We start from the raw sequence: 16,378 nt of genomic DNA on the forward strand, positions 1-16,378 counted from the left end.
GGTGAAGTCGCATAAATAAATTTTAAAAGCGAGTTTTTTCACGAAATTTGAAATTTGTTTTTCATTTTATGAGGAATTAAATTTGTTTGGATGTGCTTTCCTAGTACGCTGTGTAGCAATGATTTCAAGGAATGAAAGGAGTACCGTCGTCGATTCGGTAACCGTATTATTACTCCCGTTGATTCTAAGGAAACATGTAAATTTCTGCAAGATATGCACGGCAAGACTTCCGCAGTTTTATCGGCCGATGCTGGAAGGTGCTTTGAATAATGAATAACCGCCTGTTAAATGGGTTCTAGAGATATTTAAATAGTTCGATGGTCGGAGAAAGAAATTGATAGCTGTTTATGGACCAGAAAAACAAATAAATGATTTTATTTTAAATAATTTAATCAAAAGGGAACGGGTTCATATACCCGACATCAAAATACATAATAGAATATCAATTATCCATTACAAGGTCATCATCATCATGCATTGAAAGGTACGCGGTAATTTGGTACATTTTTAAAATTGATTATTATTATTGATTTATTGGTATTCGGGTTTAATTTCTCGGGTTTAGAATGATCTGAACTGCCCTTATTATGAATATAACTAAAGTAGACACGTGAAAAACCACCTGATATTAATTAATTAATTATAGGATTTGTGAAGCTGACAGTATTTCTTAAAAAAAGTATTTCTCTCGGGATCATTGCCTTTCATAAGAAGGAATTTACCTTTCAAATGTTAGTAAACTTGAAAAATTCTGACATTCATGTCCAATGACATTATAAACATACAAGACACATTAAATTCATACGAATAGAAAAAAAGCGTACCATCGTTTATGAAAAGGTTAGGCTCGAACCATTGATGTATAGTCTATGGCTCGAACGAATGAAATAGCTAGGTATACGAAAGGCCCGCTAAAGTATATTATCCACTGTACCTAATCTCGTGAAAACGCGCGTTCTATCTGTAACATTTCTTCACTATATTATTAATTCATCTAAGTATTTGTCAAACTTTTAAACAAAAGAAATTGACATTTCAAATAAAGAATAATTAAAAAATAAAATTACCTATTTTATCGCTTTTGTGATATGCTTTACATAATTATTAACAGTTCCAAATATTAAAATTGAAAGTTAGATTAACTTTAATAATTTTACGCATTACGCAGGAATATATTTACATCACCCTTGCACCGACAACTGAAATTAGTATTACTATTATAAAGATGGAATAATAATCTAAAATATTATTTCATATATTATTTTCATCTCTTTCTTATTTTCAGTTAAAGTATTACCTATTTTACAAATACATTGCATTTCAAAAAACATGTATTAACAAATGAACATGTATTACATTTATATAATTATTCACAAATTTCGACTACCATAATACGGACATATGTCTTGTGTGGTAGTCGAAAAGCATGTAAAAAACTGTATTCAAATATATTTTATGAATAAAGAAAAAAAAAATAAAATAAAAATAAAGCATAAATAAATTGAACTGAAGATAACATGACATTTCAACAGCAGCACAATTGGAGTGCAATAATGATTCTAATGTTTGATGAATTTCACATGAATTATGGATCACACTCAATTATCTTTTCATCCACATGATATGGAAAGATAATTGATAAATTATTTTATTTTTCTGATTATCAATACCCAGTAATTATAAACCCAGTGAGCACATGTTTTTATTCCGGCTGTGTTTTGGTAACGACTGCTTACGGGACAAAGTGCCCTCTACCGATGTTTCCAATATCAATAATCCATAGTGCTTTTGGACACTGATCATTAAAATAGTAACTGATTTAATTGACAATTTAATGTTCCCAGAAAATTCATCTCATATAGCAGTAGAAAGTAGTACATGTAATTTAAAGCTCGAGTTTCCCCGTAGAATCTAATACGAGGAGACGTTAAGTAGTAATAAACAGATTAACGGAAGATGTGTTTACTTCCATCAAGATGAGACTTACTTAGTATTTAATATAACATGTGTAATTCATAAATAGGTTCTAGGTACATGGATTGATTAGCAATATTTAGTAGAGACGTGACAGTTTAGGGCAGAAGGGACACGCGCGGAGTTGGCAAAGGTGTCAAATCGAATAGGTTCCACAGAACAATCAAAATTTTAAATATGTAAATAAAATTTATGTTTCAAACTCAAAACGAGAATCTCATAAAATTAAAAAAAAACTTCTTTTATGAAACAGTAAATAGTCAATGGTGAGCTCTGGCGTCACGAAATTTGCACAGCTTAAGGAAAGAGTGAGCAAAGAGAGCACATTGCTGTTCAGCAAAAATCAACCCGAAACATAACGACTTATATTCACAGTTTCGAAAACATTACGATTTTTTTCGTGATTGTAACAAATATATTTTTTTTCTTGATTCCCTCCTCAAGGCCCAGCCCCTTTAAATCGCAATAAAGATTTGGGCTAGCTGCCCCTTCTAACAAATTGCAGACGGAACGGTAATCAAATGGAAGGTAGCTCTCTCCCCACGGAGCATCCCTCGGTAGCACTACCACCTCCCCTAACTTCCATCTTGTACGTGTTCCACGAAACTTAGTCACTGCCTTGCCTCTCTTCTGCCACCCGGGTACGTGGTGGGAAATATTCATCTGATTCTGCCACTTCTTGTCACATCACTACACTGTGTTGGAGAAAATCGTTCCATGTACCAACTATACTTTAATAACACTAATCGATCTATATACGTTTTGTAATTTACATAATATATTCACTAAAACAATGTCCTATGAAACGGGTACAAGCAAAACTCTAAACACCTAAAATGAAAGATTAAAGTACATAAATCTCAAAAGTCTAACAGGCGTATAATATCAGACTTGCTGTGTTTGTGCAAAGTAATAAACAATATTATTGAATCAGAACAAATTTCTAAAACAACTCTCAAAGAGAATATGAAATATTTAAATTAGAAATATTCAATGGCATTGTAGCAACTTTAAAATTTAATATATAGGTATAACTATGTATGTATGTCAATTTCATTGGCATGATCAATGAAATTGTAATACATATTTATTCTTCGACTGGCCTCTAAAATTCAAACAAATCTTAAATGTCTGGTTCAATTAATATTTTTTTATTACCCTCGACTTTGCACTCCTTGCTATTATTTTCTTCTCTTCTCTAATTTAGAGTCAGGGCCGGCCCTTTGCGCAATTGGAGTAGTCCTCTCCAGCCGCCAAATTGCCAAGGCACTGATAATACCTCACCTAAAATCGGCGCTACACGAAAACACAAATCGCCAAATATTATTGATTACAGTGATCTCCTACCTAGGCGTCCCCTGGTTTTGACAAGGGGCGTCAATGTTTTACTTGCTCCAGGCGCTGTTTGGCTCACGGCCGGCCCTGTTTACAGTGTAGGTAGTATAATTATGTTCCTAATAAAAAATAAATATTATCAAACAAAAATTCAATAGCATATTCAAATTATTATGTAGGCAGGTGTCACATCGTACGAGTACCTACAAAAGTATGTTTACCATACAAGACAAGTAAACAAAGGAATCGATAACAATTGATCACCTCATTCTAACAATAAATTCATGTTATAATCTTTTTGCTTTTTGCTTTGTGTGGAAATTAGTTTTTAATTTAATTTTATAAATGAGTACGGCTTTTCAAGGATCAGGGGATTAACAAGAATGATGTACCTACAATGTTGTCATTTTAATCCAAACTCCTTCCCCCAAATTTTGTTATATAATCCATAGTTTAAGGAATAATTGTTCCAGTCTGAAGATGTCTATAATAGCCGGTCACCGTAAAAAATAAAATGTGTGGAAAAAAGTTTAAAATATTTTTTGATATATCATTATTATGGAATTCCAGCGCAAATTGTCAGTATCAAAAATAGAAATACCTCTTAAAATAAATCACAAAACAATAATTAGAATCACGTTTACGCCCTTCCAACTTCCGACATAACAGCTAATGATTAAAAACAAACTACAAGACGGTAGTAAACTATTTATTAAGAAAATCATATTTAAAAATTGTCTCAAAACATGTCTTCACCACATACCTCCCTCAAAAAATATCTCCTCACCACATACCTCACTCACAAAACATCCCCTCATCACATACCTCACTCACAAAACATCTCCTCACCAAATACCTAACTCACAAAACATCCCCTCACCATATACCTCACTCAAAAAATAATCCCCTCACCACATACCTCACTCACAAAACACTATAGCAAAAATAAACAAATTCAAATATCTATCCTATATCAAATCAACTTTGGCAAAAAAACTTCAATCTTTCCTGGCACCACACATATTTAATATCTTCCAAACACAAACATAAACTTACATCACCCCAAATAATCTGAATTCGCTGTTATAAATATTTTTAATGTGGTTGACTGAAAAAAAACGAACAGGCATTCGAAATATTCTAAGTAATCAATATATTTTTTACACTGTGAACTGTACTTCATTCAGTTTCCAACAAAATTATATGTCATAATACAATAAAATACACAGTGAATTGCTTTTTTGTAATGTTCATTATCCTTACTATTTTTATAACTTTTTTATGCTTATTTATATTTTCATATTTTGTAGATATAGTATTTAAACTATGTATGCAATTGAACTCGTATTAATATTTAATATAACAATATATCATGTTAATTAACTACCTCAGAACAGACTTTGTCTAGCTAGGCGAGTAAAAATAATTTAATAATGAATAGCTTAAGAATTAAGTTTGTTGAATTGTTTTTCATATTTAAAGATAAAACAACAAAATAAATCACTTTAAAAATGTATGTAATCAATATTGACTTACGTCTCAACAGCTTATTTATGTTGGTATGAAAATTTTCGGTAGCATACACATCATCACATATTAATTAAATTTGTATGAAAACAGCGCGCATCTTGGAAAATCTCATTGGAAAAAAGAGCCATCTAGCGTCCCAGCTCTGAGCTAAATTGCAGACTTTCTCTTAACATCATTCAGTGAGAAAATAATTTTCCACTTCGTTTAGTAGGTACTGACACAAAAGCCAAAGCAAAGCAAGGCACATTCGCATTTTTAAAATTTACGTAACCTACCATATTATTATTTTTTAAATAATGTATGCACGTAAAAAAGGTCACAAAAGTGGGTTTATTGTCTTTATTATATATATTTGTTGGAATCGGAAAGAGTAAAAATTTGAATTGTAATATTTTATTACTGAAGATAATATTAGCGTATTTTGAATGAAAATTTGAAACAGAAAATCAGAGAAAGATGCGGTCGGGTCTAGGAATTGAACCCAGGATCTTCGCCTTGACGCGCTGATAGTAGCCAATACAAATGCGCGATAAGAAAATGAAGCTAATGTTGGAAGTTCTTTTTCGAAGTATGATACAGTGAAACACGACTGAAGGATAAATGGTCCTACTAGCTCAGTTGGTAGAGCAGCGTTCCGGCAAGGTGAAGGTTCTGGGTTCAAGCTCTAGATGTGACCGTATCTTTACATAATTTTTCGGTTTCAAATTTTTGTTTAAAAACCGCTAATATTATCTGAAATAATAAAATTTTATCTTTATTATATTTTCAATACAAAGCCTTGGATCCTTCTAAGACCGGCCGATTTGTCAAAAATTATAGCGAACTTTCTCATCAAATTTTACTTGTCTAAATGAAAGTCAAGATTTTCGGTAATTTAATTTCACAAGTAATGGGAAAATTTGTATCACGGAGGAAATTGGGTTCCACGGAGGTCCTATTTTGGGAACCTTTATTCGTAAATAAGGTAAAGCTTCAGGAATTTTGATATTTTTTCAGAGGAATTTTCCAACATCTCAAAAAATACTTTTTTAGGATTGTAAATAATGTTTAGGTGTGTCATTTATTGCTCCGAAAACGACCAAATTCAAAAGAACTCTTATATTTTTAGGCTCATAAAAAAGTGTTTGTGTGTTTGAGGCTTTATAAACATAAAAAAGACACTGGGAAAGTACACGACGTAGACTTATATTATAAAGGGTATCTAAATAAATAAAATAGTACCTAATGGTCTAAGCATGGTTATGAGTTATGACGTAGGTATATAAATTCAATGTTTTCTTTGTAGTGAATACAGTAATAATTGATTCTGTCGTTTAATTTATAAAATACTAGTAGATCCGCTAAGAGTGCAAGGCTGATGTAAGTTTAATGAGTAAGATCAAGAAAGGGACGCTTAAATGGTTTGGGCATGTATAGTGAATGAGCGAAGAAAGGAGTGTAAGGAGAATATACGATGCAAATGGGAATGGTAGCAGATGTCGGGAAGACATGGCACGACCAAGTGAATCAGATACTTGAGTCGGGTCGTGTCAAGAGTCAGAATAATAGAAGAGTATGTATGAGACGATGTATAATTGTTAGTGAGGCAAGAAGTGTGTGCCAAGACCGAGTTGTTTGGCGGTCCGTCCTCTCTGCCTACCCCTGCAGAACGGATTGATGGTTAGTTAGTTAGTTAGTGGAACCCGCAATTCTTCGCTATTTAATATTTTTCTCGGGTGTCTCCGACTTTTTCACCATTCACTACTGTATAACACAATGTTACTGTTAAAAAACTACATTACATGGAGGTAAGTTTTTAGATTCTCACGGCCAAAAGCATTTTTGTTATTTGTTTTTGGGGTGTTATGCCGTGTTGCGCTAACTCCTTCTTTAGCCGACGTTTCGGACAGCGTTGCAGTGTCCATCATCAGGGCAGATCCGATGATCCGAAGGTGGTATGTAAAGAAGGAGTTAGCGCAACACGGCATAACACCCCAAAAACAAACAACAAAAATACATTACATGGACTTTAATTCGACTCTGTATTTCATTCCGGTGCAGAAATATTGCGTTAAGTATTCTACGGGCGTCCCCTACTTCTTTTACCATTCAATCCACCCTCTAAACAATCCTGGCACTAATAAAAACAAACTTTGAAATTTTCAGCGCGAGCACAAACATACGCAGGCTAAAATTTATGTATTAAGATATCTAAATAAATAAATATCTTATCTTATCTTAATATATAAAAAATCACTTGTCACTGTGTTCGTACACGCTACTCTCCGAAACCACCCAACCGATTTCAATGAAATTTTATGAATGTGTATGGTTGGTTCCAGCTTGAAAAATATGATAGTGTTGAACCCAATAGGTGGCGGTATTGTCCAGAACTAAAACAATTATTTTTTTCGAAAGTGTTTTTTTGTAATTTTCAGATTTTATATCCAAAAATACATATAACCACAAATTTTAACTTCTCTGTTTCTCCCATGGCCGAGTTATACCTACGTTGCTTGCCCACGTGTGGTAAACCATAGAATCTATTAATTTTGGCTAAAGAAGGATCAATAAAAATATTGTTCACCAAATCACATTACATTAATTTAAAATTCATTACAGTTATTTAAAGCTACAATATTGTTTGGATTTAAGAATTAACCTTTCTTTACCTCATTTATAACATATAATTTTTATTAATAATCAATTAAGAATTTTTATTTTATATTTTAATAAATATGTGTCGGTCATTATATTTTTGTCTATTTTTATACAACTTAATTTGCAGTATACTACGTATCATGATGAAGAAACTTAAAAAAAATGATTATTTTCATTTAACAATAATTTTTATTTTATTATATTTATTATATCAGCCTAACTCAAAAGAGCAGACAAAAATTACACTGTTCATGTGAGTGGTGACATAAGTAGTGCTCATTATACCGATTAGAGTTATTTAGACCATGTGGTATTAAATTATCGTTTGAAATCAGACCTTTTTAATGCGTTCTAAAGTGTCATCTATATGGAGCATGTAAAACAATCGCATTCCTGTTTTGGGTTATGCTGTGATACTGATAAAAGCAAGGGAGAAAAACGTTTCAATTGAGGATTGTGGCCTCTCACCAAGGCGATACTGAGAGAATCTCAGATCCTGAAATGAGGTGCAAATTCAATATTTTTTACTTAATTATGTTATTCTGCTTGTGAATAAATTTGATAATATATATTCATTGAAAGCTTTAAACCCGCAACCTCGAAACCAAGAGATTAGAAGCATTTAATTATTATTTATTATTATTTTATCGTGAGATTAGAAACGCTCCACTAAATCACGAAGGCTGCCATTATCATATCGCATTATTTTATTATCAAGAGATGATAAGCATTCCATTTAATCATGGGGCTGTCATAATCGTATTATTATCTTATCAAGAGATTAGAAGCACTATATATATATGTTATTATATATAATTGAGTGCTTATAATTATAATTATATGTTAAAAACAAAAACACACACATATAACAATTCATTATGTTGTGGAGGCCCTACGTTTCATATCACATTATTATATTATCAAGAGGTCGTTATTATTTTATTTTTATTTTTTTATTATAGTGAATACCTCACAAGAGTCTCAACTGCTCCCGTCTGGAGCCAGTGAGACTATGGCATCCCCAATTGGGGGATGTTGTGAGGCTGAAGGTAAGTGGTGAAGGGAAAGAGGAAGGTGGGGAAGTACCTGGCTATTCAGATCTAGTCACTAAACACGGCTAAAGCCATTTGGAGCAACGTTTCAATTCTGAATGGTGGTCTTACACCAGGGCGATACTGGTAGTATCTTCCACTCTGGAACGTGCCGCAAATATACTATATATTATTTTAATTAATTAATTGTGAAATAACACAAATTAATCAAATAAAATTTATTTGCGTACGCCGGGTTCGAACCCGCGACCTTCGGAATGGCAGTCCAATGCGTTACCACTGGACTATGCCGGCCGTCATTATCATATCGCATTATTATTTTATCACTAGATTAGAAGCACTCCATTATATCGCGGAGGCTGTCATTATCGTATCACATTATTATATTATGAAATAGTTTTCACTGAATTCAAGTTAGGTTTGTAGAGATATTAGGTCAGACCTAGCAAAGGTTCCAAAAAATTTATGGACGGAAGTAATTTCGAAGCCAGAAAACATTAGTATGAAGTGGGAATCCGGGTTTAGCTCCACAGAGGCTATAATACCACACGTGAGGAATAGTGATGGGACCTTGCCCCGGTGTTCCACAGGAACTAGTGGTGGTTAAGCATTAAGCGCAAATAATTACACACATAAACAAATTAGTTAAACGTGAGATAAGAGACTCTCAAAAAATTATTTAAACTCCATCGAACTATCATTAGCTTCAGATTCCAAACAGTTTTGGACTTATGTAAAGACGCTTAAAAAATCAAATAACGCATTTAAATCTATGACATTGCTACGTAGAGTAGTTGCTATGGTTACCTGCTACGTGCAACCTACAATACTCACCAGACATTTCAGGTTATAATAATGAATGTGGAATCACAAACTTTATCCAGTACTGGAAGCGCCAATTCTTGAGGGTCAGATACCCACAAGAATGTTTGTGATCCCAGGGTTCTCAGGGGGTTGGGTTCGAAACCAGAAATGTGTCAGGTTACAATGTGTAATTTAGAGTCAAGGAAAGAAGGTTTAGAGTAACATTAATGTATATTATTTCGAATACAATACAAGTCTATACACTCTACCGTGTGAGTTATAACGAAAACCATATAATAAAAGCCAGATACAAGCTTACCCCCAAGGTTCCGACCACGCTTTATCTATCTAGCTAATTAAGTAACATCCCACTCGAGCTGGAGCAGCACCTCATCAGGCTGAGCTCCAGGGGGCTCCAGACGGAGCAAGAGGAAGAGTCAGTTCCGCCTCCTGGCGACTGTCCGTGGCAGGAAACTGGCAATCTGGCGACTGAGGAAGAGGAATCTGGTGCCCGCGGTCTCATCCGTGTATCCTGGCGAGGATTCCCTTTATGCAAGGAAAAATAGGCCTCCCTACGGCCCTGGTGAAAATGCGGTCGGCGTAGTGCCAAACCGCGAGAAAGAATACCATCCTTAGGCTTCCGGTAACCGGGCACAACATTTCAAGCCACTGGCTTCTTCATCCCATAAAGGATGGGTCGGATTCAAGCAGATCACACGTCTGACTCCGTTTGCGATTCATGATGCCGCGTGGTTACAATATTCGAACTAGCCACGGAACCAATTCCACTATGGAACCTCGTATTTTACTCCATTTATACGACTCTATAAAACTAGACTTCGCCACTCCGATTAAAGGGAAACCATTCCCAAACAATTTCACTCCGGAAAACTGTGACTGTCGTCTGCCGAGAGATCAGGCCCACTCTCTGGTTTCTCTGCAGGCAAGGAAGTGTTTTTTGTTTTTTTCTGTTTCCGCCCGGTACAGATTTTAAATTTTAAATTATGATTCGAAATTTTACCAAAACCAATACCCGCGACAATCGCCCAGTTCCTAACTAGGTTAGAGAATCGGCGAGGATAAATGTGATGATGCAGAATAAATTAATGAATAAAATATTAAAACAAAAGGAGTCTAGCCCTGCATCATAACATTACCCCCCTCGCCACCAAATGTTTGCCCTCAAACATATAAAATTGTCGAAATAACCTAACCCTATTCTTTCTAGGTCGGTCCAAGGGTCTACTACAACAGAAAAAAAAACAAAGTGATCAATAAAATACCAGTAGATAATAATAACCATCAATAGGAAGTATTCATATAACAAAATTAAACCAAAGTGAGAATAGCGAATGAGCGTGCCGCAAATCCGGTCGCACTTCATCGAACGTAAGGCAGGATGAACAGGATTGCGGTGCAGCCATTCTTACTTAAATAACTATAATATTGTAGGAACTAAACTTAAAAACTTAATCTAAACATAACAACCAATGTTACGTGAACGGGATCCGCCAACACCCACAGCTTGAATATGCTGGGTGAAGACTAATTGACTTAGCGTCATGGACAACCGTTGACGTTACATTTATAAAAATAATTAGTACATAATTAATAAAAGTAAGACTTAATTAATACAGACGCCACATTTATAACTAACCAAATAACTGACTGTCTATCACATTCATTTTATACAACCAAATGCGATAATGCATCACTGACCCAAAATAGGGTTATAAGCCCGTCAGGCAACACTTTTTAGGGTGCATAGCAACCCTCACTTATCACTGACTCTACTTCTCCATAGGAGATAAGAAAACACTTTGTCGATGTTTATACCTAATCTACCTAACTAGGTCGTATGGGGGTATCCATAAGAGAACAGAGCAGTTAATGAAAATACACAATCTTAATTCAACAAGAGTGTTAAGCAGTCAACAACCATCGCATAAGAATGGAGCCAAATTAATACAGTATACAGCCATCAATATAGAAGGTGCAATCGGGTTAAGTGATATGCAACTATTATTAGTGCAGTGATCTAGGTATACGTCCAACAGTAACGAAGGCGTAATCGATATTTTTATGAAACAACTTATGGTTTTCTCTGTAAACAGTTGTTCAAAAAAAAATTGTTAATAATAAGTCTCGCAGGACTGTAACAACAATTATGTATAGTAAACTTAGAGTTTATAATAAAAATTCTAAAACAATAGGAAAGGAACATCCCAGGTTACTTACATGGTAGCAAGATTTAATGCAATGCAATTTTTAAAATTAAAAAAAAATTATTTATAACAAGTACAACAAGTGTGTACACAGAAATGACTGTTGAGAAGTCAAAGAATCAGCAACAAATAAAATTAACATTTATAGATTAAACCTAGGTCAGAACCTACGGAAGGTTTCAATACATCTTCGTATGTTCTGATCTTGACAAAATACAGAAAAATCAGGTTCAAGAATCATAATATGAAAGAAGTGGCTTAAAATGTGGAAGGATCGGTGGTGGGATATCGTTCCACATTATAAGTCAGAACCGTACTTATAAAGGAAAACAAGTAAGTTATGTCTCGTTTCATCAGCAATAAAGCGAACAGCTCCATTTTATCACTAGGAGATTAAATGTTCAGTGCACCGCTTGGTGCAGTCTTTAATATATTTTCATGACCCATCAAGACATTTACTGTAAAACAATAACAAAAATATCCGTTTACATATTAATGATGAAACGAGAACAACCAGTGTTCAAGCACGTAATTTGTAGACAATGCTTCTTTGTTTTCACCATCATGAAACGAAAGAGACAGTGGGAATGTAACTCCTTACATTTCAAGATGTTATATCCTAACACATACTACATGTTAAGGTATATTAGCCAATTTCACTATACAAAATTCATAATATTTTTAAATGAGTGTTCATTTGTTCACTTGGAGTCTGTTGTGTACTTAAGTTTAAGTAAATAAATAAATTATTGCTAATAAATAAATACTACATTAATTATTACTAATTCTAATAAGGTTTATTTCTAGTCCATTCAATTCGAGCATTCATACCGGAGTTGATGGTTAATTGTTTTAAGCAAGTAGCTTATAATTAACAATAACAGATATATAAAAAAAAAACGCCCTCGCGAGGTATTTAAACATTTCTTCCGAAATGAAATTATGACAGGACCAAAGTCTGTCAGATGGCATGGGAATTCTTCAACTCGGTTGATCAGGCCGGTGAAGTTTTCCGTGCTTAGAAATTCTAATAAGGAACCGAAGTTCTTAATTATTAATAATATCAATCCTCACGAAAGTTGGCCAGACCTTCGGAGGCACTGATGTTCGAAAAGAATTTATACCGGAACATTGTCCGTCTTGACGATATCCTTTACATGGAAATCGCCAGATACTTTTCCTGTAAGGTCTGCCAGGGTATACACTAAATCCGATTTCTTCTTTATTATAACATTTTGCACGAAGCGTGGGGACAATTTTTGAGAGAAGTAATTTAATGCGTTTGACTGAACAAAGTTTCGTCTCCACACGACGTCCCCTACTTGAAATGTGACGTTTCTTCTGCGTAAGTTATAACGATTCGCTCCCGTCTTGTAGGCTTTGAACAAAGCGTCTGAAACCTGCTTGTATATGTTTGCTAGACCCTGTAGCCTTTGAGCATAAGCGGAGGGCGAAGCTCCTCTTTCCGAGTTAATTTCCCCATTATCTATAGGTATACGGTGCAAATCTCCGTCGAGAATTTGCTCCCTGCCGTGCATAAGGAAGTACGGTGTATAATTTGTCGCGCAATTAACAGTGTTGTTCATTGCGGACTGAACCTGTGGCAGAAATTTAGCCCAGTTACGGTGGTCTGATTCCACCAGGATTGATAACGCGGTGCCAAGAGTTTGGTTGTATCTTTCGACGACATTATTCTGTGGAGTATAATACGAGTTATAAAATGGGGGTGGAACATTATAACTCTTAAGGAGGTCCTTAAATTCCTTTGAGATGAATTGGGGCCCGTTGTCACAAATAATAGTTTTCGGTACACCGTGTACTAGGAAAATATTTTCCTCTAAATTCTTTACTATGCTTCCCGCGGTGCCTTTGCGCAGCGGAAATAACCACGTGAATTTAGAGAAAACATCAACGCAAGTTAAAATTACCGTATGTCCTGAATAACTACGAGGCAAAGGTCCTACCAAATCTAAAGATAGCATCTGCATAGGCCTTGTTACTTTTTTCGGGTTAGAAGATAAACCGTTCGGTGGTGCCGTGCTGATTTTATGCGCTTTGCAAACAGCACAATGACTAATAAATTCTTTGACATCTTTGTACATGTTAGGCCAAAAATAGCGAAGTTGTAACTTTTTATATGTTTTAAAAACTCCTGGATGACATGAACGAGTCGACTCATGGGAGTCTGAAATAATAGCTTTCCTATTTTCCTGAGGAATCACCTTCTTCCAAGCAGTGTCCTCCCGTAAGGCTAATTGAGTTTTCGTATGGCGATACAATTCGTTATCTTTAATTTGGAAGTTAGAAAATCTTTGAGGAAAATCCTGGCAACCTTGCCATGCATTTTGGTACCATTTGTCCGACGTAGGTTGAGAGTCAAGACCCGAAATTAGCGCGAGATCCATGCGAGAAAGTACGTCTGGTACAATATGCTGCGTACCTTTACGATGGATGACGTCAAAGGAAAACTGACAAAGACGAGTGCTCCAACGCGCCAGACGACCACTTGGGTTTGACAAGGATCCAAGCCATTTCAGGCTCGAATGGTCTGTAATTACCGTGAAATGAGCCCCTTCTATGTAGGGTCTAAAATGGGTGACAGAATCTAATACCGCTAAAAGCTCTCTTTCCGTGATGCCATAGTTACGTTCGTGGGTATTAAGACAACGTGAATAGTACGCGATCGGGTGTTCGGCACCGTCTATATTTTGAATTAGAACACCACCAATTCCAACGGAGCTTGCATCGCAATGAATCGCGAACGGTTCAGAAAAATTTGGGCAGCTTAGAACTGGAGCACTAATAAGAGCTTGTTTTAGATCATTAAACGCTTTATCAGCTTCTGGAGTCCACTTAAATTTACTGACTCCATTCTTTGATCCAGTAAGCTTTGTTAACGGAGCGGCTATACTGGAGAAGCCTTTTATAAAACGTCTAAAATACCCTGAAAGGCCAATAACAGCTCGAATTCCTTTCGCGTTTTTTGGAATAGGGAAATCCTTAATGCTTTCAATTTTTACCGGGTCCGTGCGAAGCCCTTGTGAATCTACTATGTACCCCAAGTACTTAAGCTCCGATTTACAGAACTCTGATTTTTTTTGATTTATTGTGAGACCCGCGTCTCTCAGTCTTTCGAAAACTTTATTAAGTAGTCTCATATGTGAATTAAAATCTTCCGAGATTAAAATTAAATCGTCCAGATAACAGAAAGCGTTATCATCAAATTCAGGTCCAAAAAGAGCGTCAGCCAGTCTTTGGAGTTCAGAGGGTGCATTTTTTAACCCAAACGGCATACGAGTAAATTCGAAGAGTCCCCGACCTGGGACGACGAATGCCGTTTTCTCGCAAGAGTCTTTATCCAGCGCTACCTGCCAAAAGGCCTTACTCAAGTCTATCGAAGACACATATCTTGCGCCACCAAGTTTGTCCAAGATACGTGCGATATGAGGTAGTGGATAACTATCTCTGACCGTGACATTATTAATTTTCCTGGAATCCAGGCAAAATCTCCCTGTCCCATCCTTCTTCTGTACAATAACAACTGGGCTAGACCACGGTGAACGAGAGGGACGGATTACTCCCAAATTTAGCATCTCGTCCACTTCCGCGTCAAGTTGCCTTTGTCTTGCCAGAGACAGAGGATAGTAGCGCTGCTTAATCGGCGGACCATTGGTAACGATTTTATGTTTTACTAAATGAGTTAAACCCAGACCTTTCCTTTCGTAAGAAATAGATTCGAATTTATTAATCATTTTCGAAAGAGCTTTACTCTCAGAAACAGATAATGAAGAAGCCGGCCGTATTGCTCTTAATTCATTAAGGTGACCTTCATGGTCAGGTTCGTGAACTTCTGGAAACAGTTCCGGTGCGATTCGAAACTGCCTCCAAAAGTTGACTCCTAAGATAAAATCAGGTGATAATGATGGGATGACGTAAAAGACAACCTCCTTCGTGATTGTCCTGTACGTCACCGGCAAGGTTAAAGTACCCAGAACAGACTGACTCGAACCGTCAGCTGTTTTAACATTAAAATCAACTTTTTCTAATTCTACGCCTAAATCTACAAATTGCTTAAAACTATCTCCCCCTAAACAAGAGACTGTTGCTCCACTGTCTAAGAGAGCAGAAAACGTATTATCTAATATATATATATTAACGAATGGACGATTATCTCCCACAACCTCCGGCTTCTGTGGTAGCGGGCCCACCACCCCAGAAGACGGTGTTGACAAAAACTGACGAACCAGTCGGAGCCAACTCTGCCACTCCCGTTCCCTTTGCGCACAGGGAGGGGCGTGTCCAGATTGACTCCAAGCTAGTTTTTTTGAGTGTGATTCTTGCTACCAGTATGTACGGTACCAACGTTAGCATTTTTAGAATTGGAGGCTTTCTTCCAGCATTCCGTTACCTTATGCCCACTTTTCTTACAAAAGTCACAAATAATCTTATTATTTGGAAGAGAAGACGTCTTACGCGTGAAAATATCATTATTGTACGTATTCTGATGACTTTGTTGTTTTTGATGAAAAGTCGAAGTGTTGTGACTATTATTGAAACTAGCCTTATTATTGAAAGACGAATACTTTCTAAAGTTACTATATTTTTCTGGTAGTTCAACCACTTTTTGATTAGAAGAAGAAGACGTTGAAGCTTCAGTTAGTGATTCTAATTTTGTTGCTGCCTTAGAGAGATCTTCGAAAGAGATAAAATCTCTTGCTGCTAGTAAGTTTGCATATGATGGTAGCAGTGCCTTCATTGCTAATTGCAGCAGTTCTGCCTCTGGCAGTTTGGCATCAAGTTTATTATTGAGGGCCTTCA

Source organism: Hesperophylax consimilis, chromosome 6, assembly GCF_061612785.1.
Source record: "Hesperophylax consimilis isolate HC1 chromosome 6, BYU_Hcon_1.0, whole genome shotgun sequence".
In the NCBI taxonomy this organism is placed as follows: Eukaryota; Metazoa; Arthropoda; class Insecta; order Trichoptera; family Limnephilidae; genus Hesperophylax; species Hesperophylax consimilis.